This window comes from Oncorhynchus nerka, linkage group LG13 (genome assembly GCF_034236695.1).
Source record: "Oncorhynchus nerka isolate Pitt River linkage group LG13, Oner_Uvic_2.0, whole genome shotgun sequence".
NCBI lineage: Eukaryota > Metazoa > Chordata > Actinopteri > Salmoniformes > Salmonidae > Oncorhynchus > Oncorhynchus nerka.
Window position 1 is genome coordinate 19,636,441 of NC_088408.1, and position 10,577 is coordinate 19,647,017.

General features: G+C 51.6%; 1 pseudogene; it reads right to left on the reverse strand.

Moving 5' to 3' along the window:
- Positions 1–5,626: 5,626 nt before the first annotated feature.
- On the reverse strand, positions 5,627–7,265 carry LOC135574761 (uncharacterized; annotated as a pseudogene).
- Positions 7,266–10,577: the final 3,312 nt, after the last annotated feature.

Sequence of the window (10,577 nt, forward strand, 5' to 3'; positions counted from 1 at the left end):
CTAATCATGGCATGGGGTTATTCACTATCTAATCATGGCATGGGGTTATTCACTATCTAATCATGGCATGGGGTTATTCACTATCTAATCATGGCATGGGGTTATTCACTATCTAAACATGGCATGGGGTTATTCACTATCTAATCATGGCATGGGGTTATTCACTATCTAAACATGGCATGGGTTATTCACTATCTAATCATGGCATGGGGTTATTCACTATCTAATCATGGCATTGGGGTTATTCACTATCTAATCATGGCATGGGGTTATTCACTATCTAAACATGGGGTTATTCACTATCTAATCATGGCATGGGGTCATTCACTATCTAATCATGGGGTTATTCACTATCTAATCATGGGGTCATTCACTATCTAATCATGGGGTTATTCACTATCTAAACATGGCATGAGGTTATTCTCTATCTAATTATGGCATGGGGTTATTCACTATCTAAACATGGGGTTATTCACTATCTAATTATGGCATGGGGTTATTCACTATCTAATTATGGCATGGGGTTATTCACTATCTAAACATGGGGTTATTCACTATCTAATTATGGCATGGGGTTATTCACTATCTAAACATGGGGTTATTCACTATCTAATCATGGGGTTATTCACTATCTAAACATGGGGTTATTCACTATCTAATCATGGGGTTATTCACTATCTAAACATGGGGTTATTCACTATCTAATCATGGCATGGGGTCATTCACTATCTAATCATGGGGTTATTCACTATCTAATCATGGGGTCATTCACTATCTAATCATGGGGTTATTCACTATCTAATCATGGCATCATGGGGTTGTTCACTATCTAATCATGGGGTTATTCACTATCTAATCATGGGGTTATTCACTATCTAATCATGGCATGGGGTTATTCACTATCTAATTATGGCAAGGGGTTATTCACTATCTAAACATGGGGTTATTCACTATCTAATTATGGCATTGGGGTTATTCACTATCTAAACATGGGGTTATTCACTATCTAATCATGGCATGAGGTTATTCACTATCTAATCATGGCATGGGGTTATTCACTATCTAATCATGGCATGGGGTTATTCACTATCTAATCATGGCATGGGGTTATTCACTATCTAAACATGGCATGGGTTATTCACTATCTAATCATGGCATGGGGTTATTCACTATCTAATCATGGCATTGGGGTTATTCACTATCTAATCATGGCATGGGGTTATTCACTATCTAAACATGGGGTTATTCACTATCTAATCATGGCATGGGGTCATTCACTATCTAATCATGGGGTTATTCACTATCTATTCATCTAATCTAATCATGGGGTTATTCACTATCTAAACATGGCATGAGGTTATTCTCTATCTAATTATGGCATGGGGTTATTCACTATCTAATTATGGCATGGGGTTATTCACTATCTAATTATGGCATGGGGTTATTCACTATCTAAACATGGGGTTATTCACTATCTAATTATGGCATGGGGTTATTCACTATCTAAACATGGGGTTATTCACTATCTAATCATGGGGTTATTCACTATCTAAACATGGGGTTATTCACTATCTAATCATGGGGTTATTCACTATCTAAACATGGGGTTATTCACTATCTAATCATGGCATGGGGTCATTCACTATCTAATCATGGGGTTATTCACTATCTAATCATGGGGTCATTCACTATCTAATCATGGGGTTATTCACTATCTAATCATGGCATGGGGTTATTCACTATCTAAACATGGCATGGGGTTATTCACTATCTAATCATGGCATGGGGTTATTCACTATCTAAACATGGCATGGGGTTATTCACTATCTAACCATGGGGTTATTCACTATCTAATCATGGCATGGGGTTATTCACTATCTAATCATGGCATGGGGTTATTCACTATCTAATCATGGCATGAGGTTATTCACTATCTAATCATGGCATGGGGTTATTCACTATCTAAACATGGCATGGGGTTATTCACTATCTAATCATGGCATGGGGTTATTCACTATCTAAACATGGCATGGGGTTATTCACTATCTAACCATGGGGTTATTCACTATCTAATCATGGCATGGGGTTATTCACTATCTAATCATGGCATTGGGGTTATTCACTATCTAAACATGGGGTTATTCACTATCTAATCATGGCATGAGGTTATTCACTATCTAATCATGGCATGGGGTTATTCACTATCTAAACATGGCATGGGGTTATTCACTATCTAATCATGGCATGGGGTTATTCACTATCTAAACATGGCATGGGTTATTCACTATCTAATCATGGCATGGGGTTATTCACTATCTAATCATGGCATTGGGGTTATTCACTATCTAATCATGGCATGGGGTTATTCACTATCTAAACATGGGGTTATTCACTATCTAATCATGGGGTTATTCACTATCTAAACATGGCATGAGGTTATTCTCTATCTAATTATGGCATGGGGTTATTCACTATCTAAACATGGGGTTATTCACTATCTAATTATGGCATGGGGTTATTCACTATCTAATTATGGCATGGGGTTATTCACTATCTAAACATGGGGTTATTCACTATCTAATTATGGCATGGGGTTATTCACTATCTAAACATGGGGTTATTCACTATCTAATCATGGGGTTATTCACTATCTAAACATGGGGTTATTCACTATCTAATCATGGGGTTATTCACTATCTAATCATGGGGTTATTCACTATCTAATCATGGGGTTATTCACTATCTAATCATGGCATCATGGGGTTGTTCACTATCTAATCATGGGGTTATTCACTATCTAATCATGGGGTTATTCACTATCTAATCATGGCATCATGGGGTTATTCACTATCTAATCATGGGGTTATTCACTATCTAATCATGGGGTTATTCACTATCTAATCATGGCATCATGGGGTTGTTCACTATCTAATCATGGGGTTATTCACTATCTAATCATGGGGTTATTCACTATCTAATCATGGGGTTATTCACTATCTAATCATGGGGTTATTCACTATCTAATCATGGGGTTATTCACTATCTAATCATGGGGTTATTCACTATCTAATCATGGGGTTATTCACTATCTAATCATGGGGTTATTCACTATCTAATCATGGGGTTATTCACTATCTAATCATGGGGTTATTCACTATCTAATCATGGGGTTATTCACTATCTAATCATGGGGTTATTCACTATCTAATCATGGGGTTATTCACTATCTAATCATGGCATGGGGTTATTCACTATCTAATTATGGCAAGGGGTTATTCACTATCTAAACATGGGGTTATTCACTATCTAATCATGGGGTTATTCACTATCTAACCATGGGGTTATTCACTATCTAATCATGGGGTTATTCACTATCTAATCATGGCATCATGGGGTTGTTCACTATCTAATCATGGAGTTATTCACTATCTAATCATGGGGTTATTCACTATCTAATCATGGGGTTATTCACTATCTAATCATGGGGTTATTCACTATCTAATCATGGGGTTATTCACTATCTAATCATGGCATCATGGGGTTATTCACTATCTAATCATGGCATGGGGTTATTCACTATCTAATCATGGGGTTATTCACTATCTAATCATGGGGTTATTCACTATCTAATCATGGGGTTATTCACTATCTAATCATGGGGTTATTCACTATCTAATCATGGGGTTATTCACTATCTAATCATGAGGTTATTCACTATCTAATCATGGGGTTATTCACTATCTAATCATGGGGTTATTCACTATCTAATCATGGGGTTATTCACTATCTAATCATGGGGTTATTCACTATCTAATCATGGGGTTATTCACTATCTAATCATGGGATTATTCACTATCTAATCATGGGGTTATTCACTATCTAATCATGGGGTTATTCACTATCTAATCATGGGGTTATTCACTATCTAATCATGGGGTTATTCACTATCTAATCATGGGGTTATTCACTATCTAATCATGGGGTTATTCACTATCTAATCATGGCACCGTGGGGTTATTCAATGACAGGCATGTATTTGTTTAAAATCTATCACTTGATGGTGTCCTTTCAGAGTGACAAATAATGATGTTGTTTTGCAAAATGCTGTGTATCCGCCTCACTCTCAGATAAACGAGTAGTCTTGCTAGGTTTACACAGTCAAATGCAACAAATAACTACTTTTTTTTCAAATAAAGAACTGTACAAACGATACAATTGTGATATCAGTACAGTAATATGAGATATGTATGTAAAACATTTACATTTGACATGTTAGTCATTTAGCAGATGCTCTTATCCAGAGTGACTCACAGTTACTGTTTCCGTCTTTAGATAGCTAGAGGAGACAACCACATTTCACAGTCAAATATGATACAGACATCACATTCCAGCTGAACAATATGGTGTTTTGCAGCAACAACAAAAATACTACACATCTAAAATCTATCAATTAAACATCGGAGAACAGTAATATTTTAAACGCACATGAGGGTACACAGAAGCAATCTGAAAAAACACAAATGTGAAAAATGGTTGGATATATAGCTTTGGAAATGAACTCTTCACAGTGACACAGCTTAAAATGACCCGCATCCTGCATCGTCAGTTATTGATTTATTATTTGAATAAAACATCCTTCATGTAAAGGTAAGAACACAGTCACTGACATTCTGTCTTGGAGAAGAAGAGTATCTCACATGCTAAACAAGATCTCTCTTTTATTCTCATCCTCTCTGCCTGTCGTTTTTCCTTCTCCAGGACATTAAAGAAAACGTCAAACTTTTCAAAAATAGTCCCTTTGAAGTTGTGAGTGTTCTGGTTGGAGGGGAGGGAGGGAGGGATAGAGAGCAGAAGCAGTGGCTGGAGAGGGAGATTAGCAGTAACAGCAGAATGATCAACTCTGTATCAGGCTAGCCTGTACCCTCTGACATCCCATCTCTCTCAGAATGGTTTCATTCTTATTAAACTACTGAGAGAGGGAGAGGGACAGAGAGAAAGATGGAGGTAGACAGAGAGAGTGAGATAGGGACTGAAGGAGACAGAGAGAGAGATAGAGAGAGGGAAGAGATTTGCAAGAGAGATAGAGTGAAAGAGTGACGGGGAGGAGAGATGCGGGAGGGTGGGGAGGATGTATGGTGGAGGGGAGGGTGGTGGAGGGGAGGGTGGGGAGGATGTATGGTGGAGGAGAGGGTGAGGAGGGGAGGGTGGTGGAGGGGAGGGTGGGGAGGATGTATGGTGGAGGAGAGGGTGGGGAGGGGAGGGTGGTGGAGGGGAGGGTGGGGAGGATGTATGGTGGAGGGGAGGGTGGGGAGGATGTATGGTGGGGGAGAGGGTGAGGAGGGGAGGGTGGTGGAGGGGAGGGTGGGGAGGATGTATGGTGGAGGGGAGGGTGGGGAGGATGTATGGTGGAGGGGAGGGTGGGGAGGATGTATGGTGGAGGGGAGGGTTGGGAGGATGTATGTTGGAGGGGAGGGTGGGGAGGATGTATGGTGGAGGGGAGGGTGGGGAGGATGTATGGTGGAGGGAGGGTGGTGGAGGGGAGGGTGGGGAGGATGTATGGTGGAGGGGAGGGTGGGGAGGATGTATGGTGGAGGGGAGGGTGGGGAGGGTGTATGTTGGAGGGGAGGGTGGGGAGGATGTATGGTGGAGGGGAGGGTGGTGGAGGGGAGGGTGGTGGAGGGGAGGGTGGTGGAGGATGTATGGTGGAGGGGAGGGTGGGGAGGATGTATGGTGGAGGGGAGGGTGGGGAGGATGTATGGTGGAGGGGAGGGTGGTGGAGGGGAGGGTGGGGAGGATGTATGGTGGAGGAGAGGGTGGGGAGGATGTATGGTGGCGGAGAGGGTGAGGAGGGGAGGGTGGTGGAGGGGAGGGTGGGGAGGATGTATGGTGGAGGAGAGGGTGGGGAGGGGAGGGTGGTGGAGGGGAGGGTGGGGAGGATGCATGGTGGAGGGGAGGGTGGGGAGGATGTATGGTGGAGGGGAGGGTGGGGAGGATGTATGGTGGAGGGGAGGGTGGGGAGGATGTATGGTGGAGGGGAGGGTGGGGAGGATGTATGGTGGAGGGGAGGGTGGGGAGGATGTATGGTGGAGGGAGGATGTATGGTGGAGGGGAGGGTGGTGGAGGGGGGGTGGAGGATGTATGGTGGAGGGGAGGGTGGTGGAGGGGAGGGTGGTGGAGGATGTATGGTGGAGGGGAGGGTGGTGGAGGGGAGAGTGGGGAGGATGTATGGTGGAGGGGAGGGTGGGGAGGATGTATGGTGGAGGGGAGGGTGGGGAGGGGAGGGTGGTGGAGGGGAGGGTGGGGAGGATGTATGGTGGAGGGGAGGGTGGGGAGGGGAGGGTGGTGGAGGGAGGGTGGGGGGATGTATGGTGGAGGGGAGGGTGGTGGAGGGGAGGGTGGTGGAGGGGAGGGTGGTGGAGGATGTATGGTGGAGGGGAGGGTGGTGGAGGGGAGGGTGGTGGAGGATGTATGGTGGAGGGGAGGGTGGGGAGGATGTATGGTGGAGGGGAGGGTGGGGAGGATGTATGGTGGAGGGGAGGGTGGGGGAGGGGGAGGGTGGTGGAGGGGAGGGTGGGGGGATGTATGGTGGAGGGGAGGGTGGTGGAGGGGAGGGTGGTGGAGGGGAGGGTGGTGGAGGATGTATGGTGGAGGGGAGGGTGGTGGAGGGGAGGGTGGTGGAGGATGTATGTGGAGGGGAGGGTGGTGGAGGGGAGGGTGGGGAGGATGTATGGTGGAGGGGAGGGTGGGGAGGATGTATGGTGGAGGGGAGGATGGGGAGGGTGGGAGGGGATGTGGTGGAGGGGAGGGTGGTGGAGGGAGGGTGGTGGAGGAGGATGTATGGTGGAGGGGAGGGTGGGGAGGATGTATGTTGGAGGGGAGGGGGGATGTATGGTGGAGAGGGTGGTGGAGGGGAGGGTGGTGGAGGGGAGGGTGGTGGAGGATGTATGGTGGAGGGGAGGGTGGTGGAGGGGAGGGTGGGGAGGATGTATGGTGGAGGGGAGGGTGGTGGAGAGGGAGGGTGGTGGAGGATGTATGGTGAAGGGGAGGGTGGGGAGGATGTATGTTGGAGGGGAGGGTGGGAGGATGTAAGGTGGAGGGGAGGATGGGGAGGATGTATGTTGGAGGGGAGGGTTGGGAGGATGTATGTTGGAGGGGAGGGTGGGGAGGATGTATGGTGGAGGGGAGGGTTGGGAGGATGTATGTTGGAGGGGAGGGGTGGGGAGGATGTATGGTGGAGGGGAGGGTGGTGGAGGGGAGGGTGGTGGAGGGAGGGTGGGGAGGATGTATGGTGGAGGGGAGGGTGGGGAGGATGTATGGTGGGGGAGAGGATGAGGAGGGGAGGGTGGTGGAGGGGAGGGTGGGGAGGATGTATGGTGGAGGGGAGGGTGGGGAGGATGTATGGTGGAGGGAGGGTTGGGAGGATGTATGTTGGAGGGGAGGGTGGGGAGGATGTATGGTGGAGGGGAGGGTGGGGAGGATGTATGGTGGAGGGGAGGGTGGTGGAGGGGAGGGTGGGGGGAGGATGTATGGTGGTGGAGGGGAGGGTGGGGAGGATGTATGGTGGAGGGGAGGGTGGGGAGGGGAGGGTGGTGGAGGGGAGGGTGGGGAGGATGTATGGTGGAGGGGAGGGTGGGGAGGGGAGGGTGGTGGAGGGGAGGGTGGGGGATGTATGGTGGAGGGGAGGGTGGTGGAGGGGAGGGTGGTGGAGGGAGGGTGGTGGAGGATGTATGGTGGAGGGGAGGGTGGTGGAGGGGAGGGTGGTGGAGGATGTATGGTGGAGGGGAGGGTGGGGAGGATGTATGGTGGAGGGAGGGTGGGGAGGATGTATGGTGGAGGGGAGGATGGGGAGGGGGAGGGTGGTGGAGGGGAGGGTGGTGGAGGATGTATGGTGGAGGGGAGGGTGGTGGAGGGAGGGTGGTGGAGGATGTATGGTGGAGGGGAGGGTGGGGAGGATGTATGGTGGAGGGGAGGGTGGGGAGGATGTATGGTGGAGGGGAGGGTGGGGAGGGTGGAGGGGATGTGGTGGAGGGAGGGTGGTGGAGGGAGGGTGGTGGAGGAGGATGTATGGTGGAGGGGAGGGTGGGGAGGATGTATGTTGGAGGGGAGGGGGTGGAGGGGAGGTGTGTATGGTGGAGGGGAGGGTGGTGGAGGGGAGGGTGGTGGAGGATGGTGGTGGAGGGAGGGTGGTGGAGGGGAGGGTGGGGAGGATGTATGGTGGAGGGGAGGGTGGTGGAGGGGAGGGTGGTGGAGGATGGTATGGTGGAGGGGAGGGTTGGGAGGATGTATGTTGGAGGGGAGGGTGGGAGGATGTAAGGTGGAGGGGAGGATGGGGAGGATGTATGTTGGAGGGGAGGGTGGGGAGGATGTATGGTGGAGGGGAGGGTGGTGGAGGGGAGGGTGGGGAGGATGTATGGTGGAGGGGAGGGTGGGGAGGATGTATGGTGGAGGGGAGGGTGGTGGAGGGAGGGTGGGGAGGATGTATGGTGGAGGGGAGGATGGGGAGGATGTATGGTGGAGGGGAGGGTGGTGGAGGGGAGAGTGGGGGGAGGATGTATGGTGGAGGGGAGGGTGGGGAGGGGAGGGTGGTGGAGGGGAGGGTGGGGAGGATGTATGGTGGAGGGGAGGGTGGGGAGGGGAGGGTGGGGGGATGTATGGTGGAGGGGAGGGTGGTGGAGGGGAGGGTGGTGGAGGATGTATGGTGGAGGGGAGGGTGGTGAAGGGGAGGGTGGTGGAGGATGTATGGTGGAGGGGAGGGTGGGGAGGATGTATGGTGGAGGGGAGGGTGGGGAGGATGTATGGTGGAGGGGAGGATGGGGAGGGTGGTGGAGGGGAGGGTGGTGGAGGGGAGGGTGGTGGAGGATGTATGGTGGAGGGGAGGGTGGGGAGGATGTATGTTGGAGGGGAGGGTGGGGAGGATGTATGGTGGAGGGGAGGATGGGGAGGATGTATGTTGGAGGGGAGGGTGGGGAGGATGTATGGTGGAGGGAGGGTGGTGGAGGGGAGGGTGGTGGAGGATGTGTATGGTGGAGGGGAGGGTGGTGGAGGGGGAGGGTGGGGAGGATGTATGGTGGAGGGGAGGGTGGTGGAGGGGAGGGTGGTGGAGGATGTATGGTGGAGGGGAGGGTGGGGAGGATGTATGTTGGAGGGGAGGGTGGGGAGGATGTAAGGTGGAGGGGAGGATGGGGAGGATGTATGTTGGAGGGGAGGGTGGGGAGGATGTATGGTGGAGGGGAGGATGGGGAGGATGTATGTTGGAGGGAAGGGTGGGGAGGATGTATGGTGGAGGGAGGGTGGTGGAGGGGAGGGTGGGGAGGATGTATGGTGGAGGGGAGGGTGGGGAGGATGTATGGTGGAGGGGAGGGTGGTGGAGGGGACGGTGGGGAGGATGTATGGTGGAGGGGGATGGGGAGGATGTATGTTGGAGGGGAGGGTGGGGAGGATGTATGGTGGAGGGGAGGGTGGTGGAGGGGAGGGTGGGGAGGATGTATGGTGGAGGGGAGGGTGGGGAGGATGTATGGTGGAGGGGAGGGTGGTGGAGGGGACGGTGGGGAGGATGTATGGTGGAGGGGAGGATGGGGAGGATGTATGGTGGAGGGAGGGTGGGGGAGGATGTATGGTGGAGGGAGGATGGGGAGGATGTATGTTGGAGGGAAGGGTGGGGAGGATGTATGGTGGAGGGGAGGGTGGTGGAGGGGAGGGTGGGGAGGATGTATGGTGGAGGGAGGGTGGGGAGGATGTATGGTGGAGGGGAGGGTGGTGGAGGGGACGGTGGGGAGGATGTATGGTGGAGGGGAGGATGGGGAGGATGTATGGTGGAGGGGAGGGTGGTGGAGGATGTATGGTGGAGGGGAGGATGGGGAGGATGTATGTTGGAGGGGAGGGTGGGGAGGATGTATGGTGGAGGGGAGGGTGGTGGAGGGGAGGGTGGGGAGGATGTATGGTGGAGGGGAGGGTGGTGGAGGGGAGGGTGGGGAGGATGTGTGGTGGAGGGGAGGATGGGGAGGATGTATGGTGGAGGGGAGGGTAGGGAGGATGTATGGTGGAGGGAGGGTGGGGAGGATGTATGGTGGAGGGGAGGGTGGTGGAGGGGAGGGTGGGGAGGATGTATGGTGGAGGGGAGGGTGGTGGAGGGGAGGGTGTTGGAGGGGAGGGTGGTGGAGGATGTATGGTGGAGGGGAGGATGGGGAGGATGTATGTTGGAGGGGAGGGTGGGAGGATGTATGGTGGAGGGGAGGGTGGTGGAGGGGAGGGTGGTGGAGGATGTATGGTGGAGGGGAGGGTGGGGAGGATGTATGTTGGAGGGGAGGGTGGGGAGGATGTATGGTGGAGGGGAGGGTGGGGAGGATGTATGGTGGAGGGGAGGGTGGTGGAGGGGAGGGTGGTGGAGGATGTATGGTGGAGGGGAGGGTGGGGAGGATGTATGTTGGAGGGGAGGGTGGGGAGGATGTATGGTGGAGGGGAGGGTGGGGAGGATGTATGGTGGAGGGAGGGTGGGGAGGATGTATGGTGGAGGGGAGGGTGGGGAGGATGTATGGTGGAGGGGAGGGTGGGGAGGATGTATGGTGGAGGGGAGGGTG